Here is a 23,378-nt window from a genome sequence, read left to right as displayed (position 1 = left end):
TTCGTTTACACGTGCATATATTAGATTTACTATTGTAACTTTTATGAACTATTTGTCAGCGGCATTAAAATCGGCTATACGCACATTCTTTTTTTTTCAGTCGAATTCAGAATTTCGAATACCAGCTCTGTGATACTGTAGACAATATACTGTTGTTGCTTGGACAAAAACCACCCCAGTCTAGAGATAAAGTACCGAAACCAGACTGCCTTCCTACGATATATTCCATACATCGAGGTTCTCGAGTTCTCATATCTCCAAATGATCCCGTGATGCTTCTCGACAGAATGTGACTTGCCATATCAGTGTGTAAGAATTTATTTTATTGACTGTTGAAAACTTATTTTTAGATGTGCTGCGTACTTTCTTCAACTTCATCATAAAAGATCCATATTCAAATCTCTTAATCATCACGCGAGAACATTGTAACGTTATGAATGTGCAAAATGAGTTTATATTCACTGTCTAAGATGTTTTACATATCCAGTATTTATTGCTCTACAATAAACTCTTCTTACAGATATTTTGAAACATGTCTTCCGTATGTTTTCCGATATGATGAGCAGGCACTTCCGTTCAGTTAAGGCACGCCTGTGAAAAGAGTACAAAAAAAACTAGAACTTGAAGAAAAGCGAGTTTTATTTTCCGGAAATGTAATTTAACATAGTTTCTAAATTATTAAAGTTATAAATAATTGTAAACATTATTTTTTAATTTCACTTTTTTACTCATTTTCCCAAGATGAAAATAATCTCAAAGCATACTACTGCAGATTGCCGACAATGAAAAGGTTTGAAACTTTAAAAGTCAAAGGAATTAAGCAATCTGTTTAAATATTTATATTTAGCATCTAAACTTAGAGAAGAAATTTAATTCTTTATTTTTCTCAACAAAAGGTTCAATCACATAGATACTTTCTCAGTAAAAATGTTTTGTTGTAAACGTTATATTTTAGTGTGTTCATCTTTTACACATACTTAGTGCATTTGTATGTTTTGTACTGGCCAAATAAAATTTCTATTCTGTTCTGTTTTCATTAATATGATATCTATAATTGGCTAAATATAAAGAAAGTAAACCGAATGCATCTGCCTCAGTTTTGACTTTAAATTGTCGTAAAATCATGACGGTATGTTACGTTTTGAAACGTAATAGCCGCCGGAAAACTGCACTGAACCTAAATTTTATTTGGATCACGTGACATATCAATAGCTCAATTTCTTGTATAGTTCTTCAATACGTTTCAAACCTCTATGAGAACAAGTACCGCCATTCGAGATTGTAGCTCTATAAGAACAAGACAAAAGTACAAGAGTTTGAATATCTTTTTATAAATAATTTTCCTAACCCGATTTGGTTAAACTCTCTCATAAGACACCCCAGATCAAGTTTATTTATTCAGGTCGGAAGATGTGCCAACCTGCATTTACATAAAAGTAGATAGAATATTTAAATATTTTGACTTATACGAAAATATTAGGTTCATATATTTTCCATAAAGATTAATTATGATGACTAGTTCAATACTTAAAGGCCGGATAAGGCAGAAAAAAATCTGCGTTCCCAACCTCGAGCTCCTGTAGTTCGAGGCATCTATTTTCTTTGACATTACGATTAACTTCAATTAACTGCATAAAAATAGTCGTCTTTCGTCACTTCTGATTCACGTGGGGTCAGCTACTTTTGACTTGTGAAGATAAAGTTAATACCTGAGTATTATATTCAGAAAACTGACTGTCCAACGTAAACTGAAAGGCAAAACAACATAAGATTCTCCCCACCCACTGCCCCACCCCCTTCTCCAGCCCCACCCCCTCCTCAAAATCCCGAAAAAATGACAGATCAGTAATTTTGACTTGCATGCACTGACGGTGTACTGATGGCGTACTGACGGTGTGCTGACAGTGTACTGACGGTGTGCTGACACGGTGTACTGACGATGTACTGACGGTATGCTGACAGTGTACTGACGGTGTGCTGACAGTGTACTGATGGTGTACTGACAGTGTACTGATGGTGTACTGACGGTGTACTGACGATGTGCTGACAGCTTTCTGTTTTAATCTACGTGAAATTTCTTTCCGTCATACGAGAGCTGCTCATATATGTTGGGACATGTGTATAAACATACAATCTACAGCAATATAATACATGCATGTTTTATTATAAAACATGGTGTATAGGTTACTCTTGGTATAGTTTTCAACAGTTAGAGAAGGGAATGCAAATGAACAGAAAATTATGACTAAACATCGAGTTTTTACTGCTGGCATGTGTAAAAATGATGCAATGGTCAAATCCCTGGAAAAGTACAGTTTAGGTAAGTAAAAAAGCCAAAATTTTCACTAACGGAATCGAACACACCGTAATTACTTATATTTGCGTTGCAACTGTATCCACCACCTCTGCGTTGGAATCATTTTTGGTAGATTATTTAATATTCCTGCATTGACAATTCGGCGATTACGAGGAAATAGTTGTTGTCTGATAGTATCATACTTACGCTATAATGCAAAGATAATCAGGGGTCGTTTTATGCAGAATACTTCAATATTAATCTGGTACCGGACACGTTAATATTTTTCCATACACTGACGCCTGAATTTCATATCGGGTGCGTGACTTAATTCAGAGAGTGATGTTGGACTATTTGTTTTTATTTAGTTCAGTATTGCCAATCTTATTCAAGCTATTGAACATATTTATGATATTTACATAATATTCATACCTGTAGATGCGTATGTTCTTCAGCGAAAGATTATTGCGCTCCTAAAGTCGCGCAATATTTCCGCTGAAGAACTCGTGCATATTTCCCGATACAAAGCTAATAACCTATAAAAATTCTTCAGAAAACGACAGCCCCTCATCAAACTGTACAGAAGTGTTTACATTATTGGCAAGGAAGCTATCAGACCTTAAAAACTACCAAAGTCCTAACAATTTTTAAAGTGTTAATAAGTTTGAAAAATGCTCCAAAAGGCCGGGCATGAACATATACTTGAAGATTGGACATTTTAAAATGTTTAAATTGTTAAACGTTACCTACATTTCTGTAAGTTTACGTAATTTTAGGCCTACTAAGTTTTTAGAAGCCAGATAAAATCTCTGCGGGACTTCCGTAGCCGAGTGGTTAAGGTCGCTGATTACAAATCACGGGGCGTTGAACTCTTTATGTTAGGAAGCCATCCAGCTGGCATACGGAAGGCCAGTCGTTCTACCAAGGTGCCCGCTCGATCGTGAAATAATGCACGGAGGGGCACCTGGGGTCTTCCTCCACCATCAAAGCTGGATAGTCGCCATATGATCTATAATTGTGTCGGTGCGACGTTAGATCCAAATAAATAGATAGATAGATAAAATTTCTTACTTGTATTGCATCAGAATTGATGGAACATATCTTAGTATCAAATATTATGAATTATCTAGACAATAAAAACTAGCTTAACCCCTTCCAACATGGTTTCCGATCAAAACATAGTTGTGAATCCCAGCTAATTGCTTTTAGTCAAGAAATCTTTGATAACCTTGAAGCTGGTAAACAAACAGATCTCATTGTAATGGATTTTAGTAAAGCTTTTGATAAAGTGGACCACAATGTTCCAGTATATAAGCTACTTAAATTAGGCATTGACAAAAAAAATCTGTCATGTGGATTAAATCTTTTCTTCAAAAACGTATACAAACTGTAGTTGCAGAAGGCCACCAATCAGATGTTCTACCTGTAATGTCAGGGGTACCCCAAGGGTCTGTCCTTGGGCCTAGCCTTTTCCTAACCTATATCAATGACCTGCCAGAATCACTTAAAAGCAGTGTAAGATTTGTTGCTGATGACACAGTAGTTTACTTTACTATAAATACCATGCATGATTGTGAGACTCTCCAGCAGGACCTACACAAATTAGAACTGTGGGAAAAGACCTGGTCCATGGAGTTTAATCCTGATAAGTGCGAAGTGATTAGAATTTCAAAAAAGAGAAAAACCACAGAAGCCTCACATACAAAATGTATCAAACAAGGCAAACGATACCCTAAAATACATAAAAAGAAATGTTCAGACTAAAAATGTCAAAATTAAAGAAACTGCATATAAAACATATGTTCGCCCCAAACTGGAGTATTGCTCAACTGTTTGGATCCATGGCAAAAAATCTAACCTATGAAATTGAAAGAGTGCTGAGGGCTGCAGCTAGATACGTTCTCAACAATTATGACTTTACATCAAGCGTCACTGAAATGTTATCTGTACTAAAATGGCAAACTTTAGAAACAAGGAAAAATTTCACATCACAAATTATGCTGTATAAAATCTATCACTCAATTGTCTGTGTAGATCACAAGTACCTAATAGAATCTAGGAACTTTAACTTTCATGTTCCTTTCTCCCGCACACAGTATCACATGAATTCATTTTTTCCTAGAACAATTAGACTTTGGAACATCCTACCATATAATGTAAAATCCAGTGCTACCCTAAACGAGTTCAGGAGTAGCCTGGAAGTATTGATGTTCTAACCTAAAATCTTAACCATAACTTGTACGTAATATAGTAGTACTGATTTTAATACTGCACACTAATTTTGTGTTTCCAATAGCGGTTCAGTCAACAAAATGTCCCCCAGACAGTCGCCTCCCAGTCATAGTCAGTTATTGACTGTTGGGAGTAACATGTAGATGTAGATGTAGAAATTTCTGCTGATGGTCAGACTGCTAAGGTAAGACATGCCCGTATAATGATACAAAGCCGCACGTTAAACCGACATAAACAATCGACGCATGCGCAGAAAAGGAATGTTCGAAATTTGGAAAGGAAAATTTGTATAGGAGAACAAATTAGCGAAAATAAGTCATTCCACGTGATGACAGTCACTATCAGCGGTCTAATTCAAAAGGGAATAATGAAAACTTACTTCAGGTATAACTAATCTCGAGGCCTGACGGTTCGTAGCGAGGTGGTTAAGCCTTAAGTTTGCTGCACTGGCACTAGAACCGCAAATTTAGCTTTGAGTGGCATGAAGAATTCAATGCCAAGAGCAAGACTTGAACCAACATCACTAAGAGGAAAGTGATTTCAAGTTGAATTAAAATTCAAGTCAAGTCAGCAACCCACTGGCACTATTTTCATAAATATGTGCATTATTTTTCAATTTATAAAGAAGGAAGTGGTTATTCTTATGGTCCCGTAGGAATAGCCTGGACTTTCCCATATGAATTATGAAAAGTCTGCAGGTGGTCATTGATTTCCCCTATTATAACACATTTTTGTTACATTTATTGCTTCCATTTGTTACATAAACAAATGTTTTTAAAGCAACAAATTTATTGTAAGTGTAAATTATTTTTTACTGAAATTTGTCTTCTAAATAAAGGGGAAAACGATTGTTTGTTGTACAGATATAGATGTAAATACATACGTTATTGATATTCATTATTGAAACACTTAAAATATTGAAAAAGTGTTTTCAAGGGTTATTAATAAAACCCGGCCCGGCCCAAAGAACGGAAATAGCCGAATCCTATTGTACGGAAACCGCCGGAAACTTACGGACGGACGGCTAATATAACTACGAATGATCTTACATTCTGATACTTTTATATTTAAAACATAAAGGCATTTGATTATATTTATATTTGTAGCTGTTTAATCACGTTTTCTTGTAAACCAATAGGCAATATTTCTAATTTACCTGGCACTTATTAAGATCACATATTCATACATGTGATCTCCCGATTTTTTCACCTTGCCTCCCGTCTCCCGACCAAAACCATATTTCTCCCGCTTTTCAAAAAAAAAAAAAAAAAAAAAATCAGTATGATGATGGGGTTATAATTACCGAGGAGTGCCAAACATGTTTACACAGTAAATCAAAGTGTCACCGACTGTTGTGTATTATACTTGTTTGACACACATGTAGCTGGAGGAAAGAGTCGTTTTTCACAGGTGAATTATTAATTGTTTGTTTTGATAAGGGATTAGACAAGCAGGGCCTTTTCCACCTGTCTAACGGGGCCAAATATCGGCCCATTCTCAATGCCAATTAGGCTGCATTTTTTTACCAGTTTGAAGCTAAAAACTCCCAGTCATAAGAAACAATTCCCAACTGAAATGAATTATGATTATTCAAAGAAAAGTTTTGTTCGATAATAAAATCACATAAATAATTGTTGGAAAAACCAACCCATTACTATTTTTAGAACAGGAGTGTTATATCCCCTTATGCAGTTACGCCATTTTCTTCCAATGTTTACCAAATTAATTTGCTACTAAAATTGGACTTATTTCATTGAAATTGGATGAAAACACGGCGCCGAAAACACACACCATTTATTTGATAACATCAATCTACATTATTTTGGTAAGGGTAAATACATGTTGATGCATTTCTGTTTTCTATTTTTCATGTCAAAATCATCAGTATTTTTATACGAAAGTGGGTGGGGTAAGGAATTTACATTATTTATGAGTTGTGTTCAGACCAATTTAGAGCTTTTTTTTTTTTTTCCTAGTCCTCGAGTAGAATAATGTTAATGCATGTTCACCACCATTTCAGACCTAAATTGAGACTTTGTTTCTACAAATTTAATCTGTTAAGAAAATTTATAGTTAGAACAAGAGGGAGCTTATCTCAGTGATTGACTCTTTGCCAGTAAAAGGGGCAATTATAGCTTTGCCAGTAAAAGGGGCATAATAGTCAATAGCTTTGAAAGTAACAGAGATATTACACATTATATAAAACTTTAACACAAAAACGTAAGTTAAAAAGTGGCATAACTCTGTCAAAATTCAAATCAAGTGTTATGAGGATTGTTTCTTCAGGTGTAGACTTATAAACATTATTGTGCGGCCAAAAATGTTGGATTTTATCTCTTAAGTTATGTGTCCACGCGCTTAATTTATGTCGATAAAAAACCTCCAGTTTTGAGACCCAAACTCCAGCTGAAAAATGGCAAACCTCCAGTTTTGGGATTCTGAACTTATCACATTAATAATAAATTTTATGACATATTTCACCTGCTTAAAAATTGTAGGACTGCTTTTATTAGCTCACCTGTCACATAGTGACAAGGTGAGCTTTTGTGATCACCCTTCGTCTGTCTTCTGTGCGTCTCGTGCGTCCGTCCGTCCATGCGTTAACAATTTCTTGTCTGCACGATAGTGGTTTCATTTATGATTTTATTTTAACCAAATTTGCACACAGCTTGTATCACCATAAGATCTCGGTTCCTTTCTTGAACTGGCCAGATCCCATTATGGGTTTCAGAGTTATGGCCCCTGAAAGGGCCAAAATTAGCTATTTTGACCTTGTCTGCACAATAGCAGCTTTATTTATGATTTGATTTTTACCAAACTGGCACACAACTTGTATCACCATAAGATCTTGGTTCTTTTTTTGAACTGGCCAGATTCCATTATGGGTTCCAGAGTTATGGCCCCTGAAAGGGCCAGAATTAGCTATTTTGACCTTGTCTGCATAATAGCAGCTTCATTTATGATTTTATTTTAACCAAACTTGCACACAGCTAGTATCACCATAAGATCTTCGTTCCTTTCTTGAACTGGCGAGATTCCTTTATGGGTTCTAGAGTTATGTCCCCTGAAAGGGCCAAAATTAGCTATTTTGACCTTGTCTGCACAATAGCAGCTTCATTTATGATTTGAATTTAATCAAACTTGCACAAAACTTGTGTCACCATAAGATCTCAGTTCCTTTCTTGAACCGGCTAGATCCCATAATGGGTTCCAGAGTTATGGCCCCTGAAAGGGCCAAAATTAGCTATTTTAACCTTGCCTGCACAATAGCAGCTTCATTTATGATTTGATTTTAACCAAACTTGCACACAATTTGTATCATCACAAGGTCTTGGTTCCTTTCTTGAAATGGCCAAATTCCATCATGGGTTCCAGAGTTATGGCCCCTTAAAGGTCCAAAATTGGCTATTTTGGCTTTTGCAGTCATATAGAGACTTCGTTTATGGTTTTATTTGATACAAACTTCCAAAATATCTTCAACAATAATAAATCTTAGATTCCATGACAAATCAGATCCAATCGTAGGTTCCAGAGTTATTTTATATCCGATTACCTCCCCTGATTGTAATCAAAATGGATTTATATCAGTAAGTTCTTATAGGACTTATTTGAAATTTCATAATTGTCATTAGTTGGACTGAGACGATCAGGGTAGATAACTATGGACTGATTTTATGTCAAATTACCTCCCTTTATTTCAAATTTAAAATGGGTATATCTCCTGATCTGAAATTTCATTTATGTCAACAGATTTATTTGGCAGAGCCTTCTTTTGTTCACTTACAATATTTTTTTTTTTTTTAATTACTTCCCTTTTACGTTACTATAAATAGCTTATTTTTAGGAACTTTTTTATTATTGGCCGTAGGGAAAAACCGAGACCACTTTTCTGTGGTACAACATGGATGGTACCTCCAATTTTTAGGTGCATTTTGACGTATCTGTACCTTGTAAGAATTGTTTTTTCTTTTTGGTTAAATTTCTTCCCATTGTTGTTCCTGTCCTTTGGACTTAAATATTTTTACTGAGGACCTTCTTGTCCTCAAAATTATGGAATACTCGTTGCTATTTGTTTTTTCTAGCAAATCTAAACACTTTTCTCAATTACTCCGGAAAACCAGAATGCCAGAAAAGCAGGTAAACAATGCCATAACTCAGAAAGAGCGTTATTTCCAGTACGTTCTCTGAACATCATACAATATTACTTATTTCGTGTTGTCCCTGAACATCCAAAACACTTGGTGCTGCAAAAATTTAAATTTTAAATGTTTTAAACCAAAAAGGGGCATTCATGACGAACGGATGGGTAACATGAGCCAAGGGATCAGCACTGCAAAAAAAGTAACCCCCGAGCTTGGGAATTTCACTTAGACTGGGTTCGTTTTCAAAAATTTTCTGGGGAACGTACCATAATTTATTTTTTTTCATCTTTCAAAAACACAATAAGTATTTTTTCCGAACCGTTCATATAAACAGTAATTCTCGTTTTTTTTTTTGTAGTGAATCATTTTTCGGGAAACCCCGGGAAAAATTTTATTTTCTTTAAAAGACATAATTCGTAGCACCGGGAAAAATTGTTTAGACATAAAAAACATGCATGAAAAAACCCGTTACTACATTTTCTACATAAAGTAAAAAAAAATGTACAGTCGCCCTTCTTCTTTTCCTTAATTGCGGGGGCCCACTCGGAGCATCGTCGCAATGAAAACTAGTAACTGGGTTTTTCTGATGACGAACAGTGAAAGATAAAAGCGAAAAAAGAAAAAACCCTGATGGCTCTATTTGGGGTGGCGACAAGCCCGACCTAAAGGGCCCAAGTTTGGGCTGGGGGATTGCTCCCACGGGTTCCACAGACGAATGCCAGCGGGAAAAGAGTTTTGGGTACCTGCTTCCGGCGAATTTTTACATATTTCATTTTTCGCCACGAATTGTAAGTGCCGATGGTGAAGACTTCCACCGGGGAGCTTACCATGGATTTCCTGTAATCATCACCATCTGTTACGGTTTTTTCTCTGCTGCTCTACCTTGTTTAAAATTTATAAGCACGATTTTTTAGAGTTTTTTTCCCCGAGATCAAAATTAAAATGCTTTTCAAAGCATTTTCTTCTCTACAATGTAGTTTTTATTTCAAAATTTCCTCAATTTAATGCGTTTCTCCCAAAAATGTCAAAAACTTTCCACTGAACAGGGATGTACACCTTTTAAAATTTCCCCCCAAGTAAGAATGGTCCACTTTTTTAGAGGGTTCTCATCCTTTGATTTTACCCCCTTTTAGACTATATGTTTTTTTTCCTTTTCAACTAAAAAGGGAAAAAAGCTTTTGGGTCCGGGATGAAAATCACAACTTTTCGCACGAACTTTATTCATAGTACTGTTTAAAATCGACAGCAAAACTAAAATTACGGATAAGCAATTCTTAGAAAAATAATTCTTTTTTTTCTAAAACATAAATTATCATACCACTGCTTTGCAATTTTTCTCTCAAATATCACGCCTTAACACTGCTCCACCTTTTTTTGGGAGTGAATTGAAAAAGATTAAAGGGTACCCCGGGGCGGGGTTAATTACAGGAACTATAGGGGTTCTAAATGTAAGCAAGAAAAAGAGTTCCCTTGCATTACTTTCATTATGTGGGTTCATGCACACATGCATTAAAATTTCTCAACAAAACAAACCCAAAGGGGCATAATTTTAAAAGCCCAAAGACAAAATTCTCCAGTGGCAGACGTAATAAACAAATTGGATGGGGAGCTATGTAAAGCTTCATGGAACACGGGATCCAATGGTATGTCCCCCCGCGTGCAACGCTTTTTATTTCCCTATATAACTTAACCTTTAAGAATTAGTATTGATTTCAAATTCTTAGTAAATTGACCATCCTGTTTGTTCATCATTCAAATTTTCCCTTAAATTCCAAATTTTGTAGCAACATAATAGTGCTGACTAATTTAAAAAGTGGAGCATTAAACATCTTTTTTATCTGTTTTTCTTTTGTTTCCATTTCTTATCACGTTTTGATAGATAAATACAATGAATAAAGGGGATTTCCCTTTAAATTGAAAAACGAACACAGGGGAAAAAATTTCGAAGCTCCTTTTTACTGAATTTGCATCACGATCCTTGTCCATGCGTTACTACTGGCACGGTCACAATCGCCGAAGAAAATTACGAAATAATGCTTTTTTTTTTGGTTTTCGGCATTGTTTACCCCGCTTTTTTTGTATGGAATCCAAAAAATTTAAAAAATTTCTTAGATTTGCTAAAGAAATCGCAACAATATTTCATAATACATGGACACATCTTTCGCTAAATTCCATCCTTACAATGATTTTTAAATAACAAAAAATATAATTTTTTTTTTCCGAAAATCCATTTGACCAGATCAAGCTTACTGATCCGGGTTTTCAGGTAACGATTTTACTCGGTGAAATTTTTTACCGTATGAGTCTGAGTATTCTAAAAACACTAAATGTTGTTTGAATACAAATTTTTTTTCTGGTTTTATAATTCTTTTACTTTTATGTTTTTTTTGCTTTTAAAACACTGCAATCGCATGTACTTAAAATGTCATGCCCACCCATTACATTTCGAAAAGGTTGTTGAAAAAATGCTTTTAACTCGAAATTGTTGCAGCTGTTTTTAAAAGTGGAGAACATTTCAAAAATTTAAATGATCTTCAGTTATAAAAAAATTTTAAAAAAAAACTATTCATTATTTGTCCATCGTTAAAAAAAAGGACCCCTTTCACCGTAGGAAAAAAAAATAAATACCATTCAGATTAACAACTGTTTTTTTCGGTATTCCTTTAAATTACTTTCCGAAATCAGTTTTCTGCTGCGATTCTCCAATGAATTTGTTGACATTGCTCGACAATCAAACATAATAATCTAATTTTTTATGTGTAGTCTACGGGAACGATTGGCACATACTTCTTATGTCGAGAAAAAACTTTCATAGGGTTCCTTTGTGTGTGTGTTTTTTTTTCGTTTTTTTTTTTTTGTGGTCGAGTGGTCTGTGTTCCTGACTTGCAATCACTAACCCTTCACTGGAGTCACGGGTTGAGCCTTGCTAAAAAACAAATCGGTTTTTGTAGAAAGGTTACAGTTTCTTACGGAAGATCCGAGCTTAGTTCTTCAGTTTAAACGTTTTGTAAACTGAAAGGAGAACTAGCTGTTCATCATAAAAATCGTAAATCGTTAAATACGATTTTCCCCAGATTCCGAAGATATTTGTTTTGAGTCCAGCTAGCTACAGCGCTCAATGAAGTGAGAAAGTGTCCCAAATTTTTTCAGAGAGCCTGTGTCCCACAGGTTGTGTAAGCAAACGCTTGACATATTTTTAGGGGTTGAGAAACGGCGTAAGCACAACACAAGTTTAATGATTATCGAATGCATAAGTACAACAATTTCCTTTTCCCTACACTTTTTTTTGCCCCCAAGGGGGGCATATTAGTTTTCAACTGTCCCCTCCGTTCGTTCGTCGTTAGTTTAGTTCGTTCTCACAACGTTAACTTTTTGCATGAAGGCATTTTTACTCGCGAACCACTGCACCCGACCCTTCAAAACTTCACAGGCTGATAGTACTTATTTAGTACACCACCCCTACTGACTTTGGGTCACCAGGTCAAAGGTCAAGGTCACAGGGGCTAACGTTAACTTTTTGCATGAAGGCACTTTACTCGCGAACCACTTCACCCAGGACCTTCAAACTTTACTTGCTGATAGTACTTTATGAGTACACCACTCCTACGACTTTGGGGTCACCAGGTCAAAGGTCAAGGTCCACAGGGCCCAAAGTTAACTTTTTGCATGAAGGCACTTTACATGCGAACCACTTCACCCAGGAGCTTCAAACTTCACATGCTGATAGTACTTTTTGAGTACACCACCCCTACTGACTTTGGGTCACTAGGTCAAAGGTCAATCGGGGGGCATTTGTCCCCTTTAGGACAGGTCTTTTTACTTCATGGGAGGGGAAGGAAAAAGATATTTACCGAGTTGTTGTACTGAAGTTTCAAAACTGGAATTATTTTAAAACCTGAAATGCACACGTTTGTTAACAATGGTTCAAAATGTTCATTTTCAAAGGATGGAAGTTAACAAGTGTGAATTAATGATTGTATATACCGATGTTGAAATAGCTTGTAGCTCGACCCAATCAAATCTTTTTGTTTTAAATTTTGTGTTAAAAGATATGCTTGTATTGTTTAATATATGAATGAAAGAATGAGCAAATATGATTTAAAGTTAAAACATGAAGTTAGCAGTTAATTGTTGAAACGCGAAAGTTAATTGCTGTCGCTACCTCCTCGTTTATTCATGATAATTATTTACCGTTTTTATAGCGCTGTTTTAAAATAGATTGAGCGGTCATATTTATAGGGACCCGGGTTCCAAATTTTGGGTAAAAGTTTGGAAACGGTACCGATCTTCCATTTTGTACTTCAGTTCATTCATTTCTATAAGATAATGTAATTCCGGTGGTCCTCACCAAACATATCGCCCAATTTTGTTTCCGTCAAAATTCACAAAACTGGAATAAAATAAAGGGAGACATGCCATAGTTTATAACAACACTATTTATTTGTTTAATTTATCTATATTACTAATGAAATACATGTTAGACTGCTTAAATTATAATCATTAATCCTAATCGTGCACTGCAGTTTTCTTGTCGCTATCAAGCCAGGTACGACGCTAATAGGGTTATGATGAAAAATAAAAACGATACTTATTCTATATAACATTTAAACATCAACTAGAACATGCAAAGATGGTATGAAAGTAAATATATATATATATATATATTATATATACGCTATATTTTCGTAGTCCGCGATCAGCGTCAAGAAACAGAAATACTTTAGGGGATTCATACTTACTGACGAGAGCATGATAGTTTTATATAGTGATGAAATGAGGGAGACCAGTATTGTGCACTATAGTTATCCTTGAAAAATGAAGCATCTTACCTTTACATCGTCATTTTTATATCCGTGTTTTTTTACATCTATTTAAATGTACTACATAAAACACACAAGCAAAATGTGATATTCTCTTGTCTATTAATAAATCCTCAGAAACGAAAAAAAAAGAAGAAAAAAAAACACACACACAAGCATAATATTAAAATAATATTCTCCTCAATTCCTCAGCATTTGCACTGTCTTCTCTACGTTGTAAGTTACCATGAAATAAATGATAATGCGACAAGAAAACTTTAGTTATTACTGTACTTATAAGGAAACGAAAAGAAAAATATGACATTCCTGACGACAGCGACAAGAAAATGGGCAACAAATCGTCTGCTTTGCTTTTAACAGATTATCAAAGAAAACAGTTCTGTTTTGTTTACCGATTCAACTGATGAACGACAGTAACGAAGAAAATATGACAAGAAAATGTAAATTTACAATGCGAGCCAGTCCCGAGAGCGACAAGAAAAACTCCCGCACATTGTTTAGTTACGTGAGAATCATAAAGTCATTATAACGTATTTTTTAGAAGTTATGAAATCTTAAAAATCGTCCTTTATCAATTGAAATATTATTACAAGTGAATAGAAAAGTTTAAATAAAACTAAACCTTGTTGACGCTTCGTATTGCAGTGCAGGTTCGAAAGCGACAAGAAAACTTCCGTGCACATTTTAATTGATTCTAGAGAATAATTCTGTGTTTTAATGTTTTAAACATGTTTTTTTTTTTTGTTGTTTTTTGTTTCAATGAAAAAATGTCTTTAATGTCATTCATAAATATCACCATGGTTATCATTTATTTTAAAAATCCTTAGAATGAAAATAAATCTGCTTGACGCTCGATCAGGTAGCGTCAAGATTTGACTATGTATTAGCCATATAACGACAAAATGTTATTTTTTTTGAAGTACCGATGTCTTAAAGTCATTTATATAAATTATATATATATATTTCAAAGCTATTGAATATAAATTAAGCATAGATATTAGAGATAAACCTTCTTGACAAAAGCGACAAGAAAAACAGCCGCGCACGATCTGATTCGAGAATATAATTAAGTCATTTAAAGATAAAAACGTTTCTTTTAGATATATATCGCCTCAGTCACAATCAAATGCATTTTTTTGTTTCACTTGGGGTCAAAAATAAAAGTTGTAAAACTCTTTTATTTTGAAATGTTAATTTACCATATACCTTGGTTCTACAAAAACAATGGTAGTTGTCTCTGTCTGATAGTTCGATAAAAATTTTTATTCGATATAAAGATGAATCTTCAGGGAAAAAATAAAACAGACATGACCATTTTTAAAGGACTGTTTTATTCAAATAACTCTTTGAGACCCAACAAAATTGTTACCACATGATAAGGTACACAAAAGTAATGTAGAAAACCCAAAAAACTAATAAATTACACAAAGATTTGTAGTTATTATCTTCTTTTGAAGTTCAAAATTCTAGAAATTTTTGTTTTCTACTTGCTTGCAGTTTTTGCATACCTTTTGAAATGCATTTATTCAACTCAATTATGTTATTTTCTAAAAATTCAGTAATTTCTCTTTAAATAATGGTCTCATTTTTGTGATTACGACTACCGTATGTTTGGCAGAGATATAGCAATTTTAAAATGAAAGCCGAAATTTACCCAAAAAGTCTACGGACAAGACATCATCGCCAAGTGCTTTCTACATAGGTTTTAGAAGACAGTGTTTTAGTTCTGTTGATCTTTTTATGTTTAAAATGATCAAGAACAAGTAAATAACAAACAAATTTAAGAAAAGAAGTATAATTGACTGTCTTCGAATAATTGAAGGATTTGAACAACAGTGACTTAATCAAAATATCATTATGTGACAAGTTCTGTGCTATTGCTTACATAAATTAGGACTAATTGTTTTCATATACACAATGTATCACTATATACTAAAAATAATGATACTTGGAAGGATCCTCACTGAAATAGGCTGTTAAAAATCTCCTTCAGCCAAGTGTCTACGGACAAGACATTTGACCATAATTTCTGTCTAAAAGACAGATAGAGTAATAATGTTTCTGATCAATGCTCATGCATTTAATGGGCTTAAGAACTGACCTTGCAGCTGTTATGTACACCATTTAGACTATGTTTATTTATCTGTAATAACTTTTAACCTTAACTAAACAAAATAAACCACAATCCTGAAATTGGATGGTGGAAGAAACCACCTGACTAGACTTTGTTGAGGCAAATTATTTACATGCTGATATCAGCCATATCAATCAAGAAATGGTAAAAAAGTATAAACACAAAGTTTAACATGAAGAACTCTATGAGTTCATCTAAACATGTTCATTAAAGTAGAAACATTAAAAAAGTAGGAAGAACTTGTTAAACTTATAGCTGAGAACAACATCTTAAAAAGATTACAACTGTGTCTTAAATGGAAAACTAATGAAACAAACTCCCTTGCTGACTGCTTAAATAGCTGTATGTTGTAAAATACCCATATCACATTTATTCTGTGAGATCCATAACTCGTACTAATATTTTAAGTAGTCCTGCAAAATAAAATTCCTGTGAATGTTAACCTGTTTACAGAATAATTAAATGTTCACTGTGATAAGTTTTTATCACTTAGTTTTGAGTCAGCTAATGACTTACATTATATGCTTTTTTCTTAAAATTCGCAAGATACATTCTCTTTTTCTAGCCAGTAATATTTTTGATTAATATTGACCTTTTTCCATTATATAAGATAGTATGACCGGAGACAAAGTTTTTTAACTATCTTTTTATCACATTTACTTCTTTTTTTCATGTTATCACCTATATTAATATTATTTTCTTGGAAAAATACTGGAACAAATGTTAGTAACTCCAATCGTAAATCAAACTATGATTTCAAAATTCTAGACCTCTGCCTCTGATGCATGTGGGGAAGTTGGCAGTAACTTGCAGAGAACATGTTTGTACAGTACAGAATCAATTAACAATAGTTAAGTTACATAACTGAAATTCTGTTGAAAAAGGGCATTAAACCCCCCAAAAACAAACAAATCTAAAAAGCTCTCATTTTTGAAAGGGAGAAAGCTGCAAGGAGACTATGGTAATCACTAGTAAATTGCTTGTAATTTCTTTTTCGGCGACGCCGTCTAAATTCGTTTTCGTTACTTATGCCAAGTGACTTCAGTTTGCAAATCAAACTACTTGATAACGCATTATAGATAATTTATCAAAATGGAAGATTTGTGCAACACTCTGTCTGATTGGACGAGAGTGTCAATTTCTTTCACTCTGTTGATTGTGCTACGCTGAGTGAAATGTAGACAAAGCGTTTATCCTAAACGAAGCTGTTCACAGTTTTAAAGCTAACTTTGGCTCAGTATATTTAGCAAGAATATTGATATATCTCAAAATGATAAGTAAGTTTAATAAATAAGATAAAAACCTGTTCAAATACCAACATATATCAAATTAAAGAAAGAGGTGAATACGGTCTGCTTATCACATGAATAAGGTTGTGATAAGAGTCTTTTATGTAGAGAAGTGCTTTTTAAAAGATTTTCCTTGTTACAATTGTCGTCTGTGTATGAAAAGGTGTCTTGCTTTTGTGACTTATTCAGATTGCATATTAAAATGAGTACTTGTTTGCTTTGATATATTTGTTATAAATTATTTAACTGATTTATTATATATGAATATTTTTCTTTAGTATGGTATGCAAATATTGAACTCAGTTGAAATCTGTTTCATTATATATATGCTATATAATGACTGAATCTCATTACACTGAAATGAAGGTACGCTGCATACAATTTATCTATGTGATATGACTACGGTCAAACTTTGTTTATGAAACAGAAATATTGAAATAATTACAATTGTATGTTTTGCTTGACCTTCACTTTTTTATAGGTGTGACGTCATTGTCCAAAGATTCATGAATAGCGAATATGCATTTGTTAAAGCGGGATCAGTTGGCCTATTTTAGAAATAAATAAAAATAATAAATAAAAAAATCCTTTAATTGATTTTTTCTCGTGTATTCTAATCAAACTTGATTTGTAGCATCTTTATTAGGCCCGCAGCCAACTTTGTTTTTGCGAAAAATTAAAAGAGAACCATTTAAATTGTTAAAGTGCGGTGTTTAGTTTTGCAATTTGAAAAATGTTAGATGAAAGATGAATGTTAGATGAAAAATTCATAAACTTCTTTCCTTATTACAATTCAAGTACATATTATTCGTGACAATTTGATGAAAGACATTATTTATATGTACCTTTAAGGAATTAGCAGTTACTTGTGGAGAACAGGTTTTAGCTGTTAACTGCCTGCCAGTACACAATTGAAATATTTTTGAAAAACAGCATTCAGCCTAAAACAAACTAAAATTCTTTTGCAGTGCCATGTGTGAAGTGACAGTAAAGCAGAATAGCTACAGACCATGAATTGAGAAATGAAAATATGCAGATGTAAATGTATAACATGGTGTATGTGGGAAACATAGCGGACAGGAAGCAAGTAAGATAAGTAAGAAGATTATTTACATTTAGAACAATTTTCCTCCAATTCAGCTGCTGCACTCTGAGTTATAGAAAAGCTGAATACAGTTGAAACGATTTTTATGCCCCCGAAGGGAGGCATATAGTTTTTGAACCGTTTGTCAGTCTGTCGGTCTGTCAGTCTGTCGGTCTGTCGGTCTGTCAGTCTGTCCGCAATTTTCGTGTCCGGTCCATATCTTTGTCATCGATGGATGGATTTTCAAATAACTTGGCATGAATGTGTACCACAGTAAGACGACGTGTCGGGCGAAAGACCCAGTTCCGTAGCTCAAAGGTCAAGATCACACTTAGACGTTAAAGGTCATTTTTCATGATAGTTGGGCGTGTCCGGTCCATATCTTTGTCATCCATGGATGGATTTTCAAATAACTTGGCATGAATGTGTACCACAGTAAGACGACGTGTCGCGTGCAAGACCCAGGTCCGTAGCTCAAAGGTCAAGGTCACACTTAGACGTTAAAGGTCATTTTTCATGATAGTGCATTCGTGTCCGGTCCATATCTTTGTCATCCATGGATGGATTTTCAAATAACTTGGCATAAATGTGTACCACAGTAAGACGACGTGTCGTGCGCAAGACCCAGGTCCGTAGCTCAAAGGTCAAGGTCACACTTAGACGTTAAAGGTCATATTTCAACATAGTGCATTGATGGGCGTGTCCGGTCCATATCTTTGTCATTCATGCTTGGATTTTAAAAATATTGGGCATGGATGTGTACCACAGTAAGACGACGTGTCGTGCGCAAGACCCAGGTCCATAGGTCAAAGGTCCTAAACTCTAACATTGGCCATAACTATTCATTCAAAGTGCCATCGGGGGCATGTGTCATCCTATGGAGACAGCTCTTGTTTCTTCTAAAAATAAAAAAAAGTACAATGGAAGGGAGGTAACTCAATTTAAAGAAAGAACACTTAAAGGTTCCAAGTTTGATATAAAATTCAGCTACTTCAAATCAATTTTGATACAGTTTCTGAATATTCATTCTGTCATAGACCTGTTTCCCATAAGATATCCATACATTTGCTTCAAGAAAATGAAAAGAAAAAGTGGTGTTGAATAGTATGCAGTGAAATGCAAGTCATCTGGATTCAGATTATGACAGATACCATCATATTGCAGTTTTTCAGAAAACAGTCTACAGAATAAACACCCTACTTTCGTTTTCAAGTAAACAACCGGAAGACATGCAAGTATAAGCATAAAAAATGTCTTACCAGTATTTTATGAAAAGTAAAATAATGCCCATTTGGCTCTCTGTTATGTTCAATTGTGCGAAAAATGGAAATAAATTAGGATCTATTAATTAGCGATTTTTTTTCTACAATTACTGCTATTTGACAAAAAAGTACCTTCACTTGATATTTTGTGTGGTATATGTGCATGTAATATGTCTATGCACTTTATATTTCTTTTTGTAGTGTGAAGTAACAGTAACACAGAATGGCTAGAGACCATTAACTTCAGAACTGAAGAGATGCAGGTCTTTAATCTATATGGCGAATGATGGAACCATGGTGGAGTTTTGGATTTATAAGGTAGATTGATATTTACATGTAGCCATATGTGAAAACAGCATTGGACCAAGGACCCTAAGTTTGTCGTCCCTCTTGATATTACATGTAGTTTGTCTTCAGACTCTTTCCACACACTACAAACACACACTACAAACCTTTTTTTCTGTGATGAAAGAATACTGTTTAAATCTACTTGAATGATTTTACCATTGTCATATAACCTTACATTTATTGAAGATACATTTGAAATTAAAGTATATAATGTCATGTATAGTGCTTATTATAATCTTTTACACACGTTTGCTGATAGAATGTCTGCCAGTCAGTCTAACTGAAGTTGATGATTTTCATAAAATTTGTGCACTAACTTTTTGAATGTGCATCTTGAGAACTTTGATGGATTTACAAAATGTTTTCATAGAATTCCACTTCTTTTGTAGGTGTGAAGTTACAGGAAAGCAGAATAGCTACAAACCATGATATTTAGAAATGAAGAGATGCATGTCTTTGTTCAGCATGGTGTATATGGGAAACATTGTGGATGGCAGACATGAAATGATTTAGTAAATAAACACAATTTGTATCTAGAATTATTTTCCTGTACTTCCAGTTGCGCTTCTAACACTTAACACAATCATACATTCAGATTTTCTTTAATTTTATAGTTGAAGGGAGGTAACTCAATTAAAAAAAGCAACACACAAATCGCATTGCATTACTGTATTTTGGTAAATCACAGGGTTTGTTTTTACACAAATGTTCACTAACACTGTTAAGAAACAAATCAAGGTTATAAGTTTCCGTTCGAGTGTATATACTACACCAATCTGTTTAAAATCTTTGATGGGTAAGATTTGATTCATACCTAATATTTTCTGTTTCTTCCCCTTTCTATCATTGGTCCCTTAACCCTAATAATTTTGGACAAAATTAATTCTGCCTTTGCAACCAGTGTAAATCATGATTAGCCTACGCCATCTGTGCAGTCTGATCAAGATATACTTTGTTCGCCATTCAGTCAGTATCTTTTGTGTAAACACTCATTTTAACAGTTAATGGTACTGTTAGAATTGAAAGATGGAAAAGTGCATTATAGAAATATAGCAGGGTAAAAATTAAGGCCTGTCTGTAAACATATTCCTTTTTTCTTCTGGTCAGCTTTGCATTACATGCATTGATTTTGAAATTACTCAGATATGCATAATATCAGGGAAATTAATTTCAATGAAAATCAAAGAGACATAAATTTTGAAGGCCAATTATGTTAGTTTTTTTTTCTTATTTAGTCTAAACCTTTTCCTTAGAGACATAGATTCACTTCTAAATAACATTTCATGAAATTTCGTAATAGGAAACCTCGAGCCTAGTTTTTAGCTACATGTTTGGAGTTTTAGGTGATTATCATTAAATTGTAAAATTGTTTCTCATAATTCATTATGTGCATTTTATATTTCTTTATATTTCCCAAACACTTTGAAAACTGTATCTTCTTTTGTAGTGCGAAGTAACAGAAAAGCAGAATGGCTACAGACTTTCAATTCAGAATTGAAGAGATGCAGTTCTTTGTTCTATATGGTGTATGGGGGAACCATGGTGGAAATTTGGATTTCATGGCAGTCATAGAAATATCTAATAAGTAACCAGATAATTTCTATTAAAAATAATTCATCACCTACAAACTGCATTTAGAGTTACACAAGAGCAAAAACAGTTACCATTACTTTAAAAAAAAAGCAGCAAAAAATGTCTTATCTTCTATATAGCAAATTTTACAATTGAAGGGAGCTAACTCAATTTAAAAAATACATACTAAATGCTCTTAATTTCATAGAAATTGTCACTTTCAGAATCTCATCAGTTTTCTAGTTCTGGATTGAGTATGAACTACATTAGTATTTTAGCTCGACTATACGAAGTATAAGGAGAGCTATCCTACTCGACCTGGCGTCGGCGTCTTTCCGCGTCCCCACCTTGGTTAAAGTTTTTTAACACTTCCTCTTTTTTCATCATGTCTCTGTAATTACTTGATGGATTTGATTCAAACTTAAAATGGTTATTCCTCATCATCACCCACATCATCTGACATAAGGGCCATAACTCTTGCACCAATATTTCATGATTTATCCCCCTTTTCACTTAGATTTTCAGTTTAAAGTTTTGATGCTCTTTCACTCTACCTCTGTTATATTACTGAATGGATTTGATTCAGACTTGAAATAGCTGTTCAACATCATCACCCACAACAAGGTGCTTAACTGGCACAAATGTTTCATGAATTATTCCCCCTTTTAACTTAGAATATCAGGTTAAAGTTGTGCTGCACTTTCACTCTATCTCTGTTATTACTGAATGGATTTGATTCATGCTTGAAGTTGTTGTTCAACATCATCACCCACATCATATGACACAAGGTGCATAACTCTGGCACCAATGTTTTATGAATTATGCCCCCTTTTACTTAGAATTTAAGGTTAATTTTGATGCATTTTCACTATATCTCATTTATTACGAAATGCATTTGATTCAAACATGAAGTGGTTGTTCCACATCGTCACCCTCATCATATGACACAAGGTGCATAACTCCTGCACCAATATTTTATGAATTATGCTCCCTTTTTGCCTAGAAATATAGTTATATAGTGTTTCGATACACTTTATATTTGCCTCTCTTATTACTTGATACTTTTTACACAGACTCAAGCTATTATATTTTCATACCAGTTTACCACTACCGTACGTACCATATATTTTTACAGGTCTATAGGACAGTGACGTGTGTACCAGTTTGTCAGGCTATCACATGTCTGTCCAGGTGACAAATTCGCTATGGATGCATAGATTCTCAAATAATTTGGCAGAACTTTTCACAGTCATAAAGACATATATCAAAAGGTTTTTAGGTAATTTCTCTTCTTTGGTTTAAAGTCTTTTTAGCTCACCTGTCACAAAGTGACAAGGTGAGTTATTGTGGCCGCTTGATGTCCGTCGTGGGTAGTGCATCGCCCGTCGTCAGTCGTGCGTCGTCTGTCAACAATTTCTAAAAAATCTTCTTCTTGAAAACCACTGGGCAGAATTACACCAAACTTCACAGGAATGATCCTTGGGTGGCCCCCTTTCAAAATTGTTCAAATAATTGAATTCCATGCAGAACTCTGGTTGCCATGGCAACCGAAAGGAAAAACTTTAAAAATCTTCTTCAGATCTCAAAAACCAGAAGCCCTAGAGCTTAGATATTTGTTGTGAAGCATTGCCTAGTGGACCTCTACCAAATTTATTCAAATCATGACCCCGGGGTCAAAATTGACCCCGTCCCAGGGGTCACTTGATTTTACATAGAAAAACCTTAAAAATCTTCTTCTCAAAAACCAGAAGCCCTAGAGCTTAGATATTTGACCTGTAGCATTGCCTAGTGGACATCTACTAAAGTTGTTCAAATCATGACCCCGGGGTCAAAATTGACCCCGCCCCAGGGGTCACTTGATTTTACATTGATTTCTATAGGAAAATCTTCAAAAAATATTTAAAAAATAAACCAGAAGGGCTTGAGCTTAGATATTTGACATGTAGCATTGCCTAGTGGACCTCTACAAAATTTGTTCAAATCATGACCCCGCCCCAGGGGTCATGACCCTCTTGTTTAGTTCAGCTGAGCACAAAGTGTTCATAGTGAGCTTTTAGGATCATTGGTGGTCTGTCATCCAAATTTCCTCCATCTCCTCCAAAATCACTATGCCAATTTCAGCCAAACTTCACAGGATTGTTCCTTAGGAGGTCTTATTTCAGATTTTTAGACTATCCTAACAGAATTCTAGTTGCCATG

General features: G+C 34.5%; 1 long non-coding RNA gene across 1 annotated transcript in view; it reads left to right on the top strand.

The window, feature by feature from the left end:
• Nucleotides 1–4,778: 4,778 nt before the first annotated feature.
• LOC123563045 (uncharacterized) overlaps nucleotides 4,779–23,378 on the top strand; it is a 32,251-nt gene continuing 13,651 nt past the window's right edge. Inside the window, exons 1-6 of the long non-coding RNA XR_008368821.1 lie at nucleotides 4,779–4,912; nucleotides 17,882–18,009; nucleotides 19,461–19,577; nucleotides 19,997–20,119; nucleotides 21,055–21,192; nucleotides 22,315–22,458. This is a non-coding gene — a long non-coding RNA (uncharacterized LOC123563045). The remainder of the gene's footprint in view (nucleotides 4,913–17,881; nucleotides 18,010–19,460; nucleotides 19,578–19,996; nucleotides 20,120–21,054; nucleotides 21,193–22,314; nucleotides 22,459–23,378) is intronic.

The sequence above is a fragment of the Mercenaria mercenaria genome, unplaced genomic scaffold (assembly GCF_021730395.1).
Source record: "Mercenaria mercenaria strain notata unplaced genomic scaffold, MADL_Memer_1 contig_1221, whole genome shotgun sequence".
Taxonomy (NCBI): domain Eukaryota; kingdom Metazoa; phylum Mollusca; class Bivalvia; order Venerida; family Veneridae; genus Mercenaria; species Mercenaria mercenaria.
The sequence above is the reverse complement of the archived record's forward strand: the minus strand, read 5'-3'. Positions and strand labels throughout refer to the sequence as shown.